At 31.5% G+C, this 2,500-nt stretch overlaps 1 protein-coding gene across 1 annotated transcript in view; it reads right to left on the bottom strand.

The window, feature by feature from the left end:
• Positions 1-2,500, bottom strand: part of Phum_PHUM596230 (serine/threonine-protein phosphatase PP-V, putative) — a gene marked incomplete at both ends in the record, with an annotated part of 50,839 nt that overhangs the window by 555 nt on the left and 47,784 nt on the right. The gene's annotated exons all lie outside the window — the stretch shown is intronic.

Raw genomic sequence — 2,500 nt, 5'->3', positions numbered from 1 at the left:
GCGAAAACTTTATCGCCGTCGGCCATTTTTAAAATTCTATCTACTCCCGCTAATTTTTTTTTTTTTGTTTGTTTCATTCCCTTTCGAAAACAGAAATTTCCCACCTCCCTTTTTTTGGTTTTCCCTCTCACCCTCCCCCCCTCGTTCTCCTTTCATATATATTCAAAATTTTACATTCTTTTACGTAAGAATTTTTCAAACGGTTTAAATAAAAAATCAATTAATTTGATGTTACGGAATCGAAACGCGAGGGGGGGGCGCCGACGATAAAGAAAACAACCCCCCAAAAAACCCCTAACCTTTCCCACGTTTTTTATCCGTTAAACCTTTTTTTAAAATTTACTTACCCCTTTACGATAAAAAGAGAGAGAAAAAAAAGAAAAACAAAAAAAAAAAAAAAAAAAAACTAAATTATACATTTAACAACTCCTCACCTTATATTATAATTGGTCAACGTGCGGAAAATTCAAGAAAAAAAAAACTTGATAATAATAATAATAATAATAATAATAATAAAAACAAACAAACAAACAAAAAAATGGCAAGCATTAACGTGGAACTTACATTCGAATCTACTCGATTTGATTGTTCTCATCGAGTATTTCGGAGAAGCGGGGGGGGGGGGAATTTTTTTTTTTTTTAACCTGTATCCGTAGACCGTCCCAAAAAAAGGGGGAGGGGGGAAGCAAAAACAACAATCGGGAAAAGGAAAATTCGGATAAAGGGAAACAAACGAAAACTGAAAAATGTGACATCGAAAACAAAAGAAAAAAAAAAAAAAACCTATAACCACAAAGTTTTTCAAAGCCGGGAAAAATACAGAAAAGAAATTTACTTTTTAGGAATGAACAAACGATACAACAAACAAACAAACAAACAAACAAACAAAAATTAATAATAATCTTTTAAACTTACCCAGGCATGGAACGAAGAAGTGAACGTTACGTTTTCAACAAAGCCGTGAATGAATTTTTTTCATTTCATTTTTTATTTTTTCAATCAATCAATCAATCAATTTTAAAATTATTTTTTTTTTATTATTATTTTATTTTTTTTAGATGCAGACGATCCAAGATGTCATCATCAAGCAAAAACCAAGAAAAAAGAAAAAAAAAAAAAAAAAAAAAAAAAAAAAATTAAATAAATAACTTTTGTCACAAAAATAAAAAAAAAAAAAAAAAAACAAACACGAAAATATAAATAAATAAATAAATAAAAACGCAATCGCAATTAAAAAAGTGTTTTCATTTATTTAATAATATTTATATATTAATATTAATATAAAAAAAAAACCAAGAACGGTTAAAATAATAATAATAATAATAATTCAAATTGTGCGTGAGTGAACGAGTGTGTGCGTGTGGTCGTAAATGTGCGAGCGAATGTGCGTGAGTTTAGTGAAAATTATTAAAAGCCTCTATCGAAAATTAAGGATTCTCAACACATTTTTTTCTTTCTTTTATTCCCTCCTCCTCCTCCCCCCTCCTACTTTTGTCAAAAGGTGGAAAATGCGTGAGACACCCCCGAACTCGTTTAAAATTTAAGGGATTTAGAAAAAAAAAAAAAAAGTAAAAGCGAAATTTGCAACAGACAATGGGGAGAGGAAACGAACGGAAAATGGCAAATAAAAAAGTGGGGGAGAAAGAGGGAGAGGGAGAGAAAAAAGGGAAATGTTAAAAGCATCTTTAAATTTTTTTTTTCCTTTTTCCTGCCTTTCCTTGCTTTTCCTTTTAAATCTTAACGATAAAGAATAAAATGTATAAACGGAATTAAAAGGAAACGAGGAAAAATGGAAGAAAATACACCACTAACAACACATACTACACACAAATAACAAAACAAAACAAAAAAAATATTATTTGTCGGGGTTTTCCGAGGTCGCGAGAAAGAGATAGAGAGAGGGAAAACTATATCGGAAAAACAGAGTAAATGCTTTTACGAGAGGAATAAAACGAGGAAAAGTGCTAGAGGAATAGAAAGAGAGAGAGAGAGAGAGAGAAAAACAAGACATCAAAAGGGATAAAAGTAAGACGAAGAAAAAGGCATCATCATCATTACGTTGAACAAAGAGAGTGAGAGAGAGAGAGAGAGAAGGAAACAATGAAAAGCACGAAAATGAACCCCGATGACGATGAGATTTTTAAAAAGTTTACACACACAGAAACCTGCGCCATTTTTGTTTTTTTCGTTTTCCTTCTCTCTCTTTTTAATATCATTTATCTAACGAAAATGTTTTTCGTAAAAATTTATTTTTTTCCCCGCATTGTAAAAAATAAATAATAAAAAATAAAAAAAGAAAGAATTTTTTTTTGGGGGGGCGGAGGGAAGGTGAGGGGAGGAAGAGAAGGGATAATTCTCTGGATAAAAAAAAAAGACACAAACAACGCAACAAGAGAGAGAGAGAGAGAGAGAGAGAGAGAGAGAGAGAGAGAGAGAGAGAGAGAGAGAGAGAGAAAGAAAGAAAGTGAGGAGGCTTCCATTGTATATTCGTTTCGCGTGA

Source organism: Pediculus humanus, genomic scaffold (assembly GCF_000006295.1).
Source record: "Pediculus humanus corporis 1103172108315 genomic scaffold, whole genome shotgun sequence".
Taxonomy (NCBI): Eukaryota; Metazoa; Arthropoda; class Insecta; order Psocodea; family Pediculidae; genus Pediculus; species Pediculus humanus.
The sequence above is the reverse complement of the archived record's forward strand: the minus strand, read 5'-3'. Positions and strand labels throughout refer to the sequence as shown.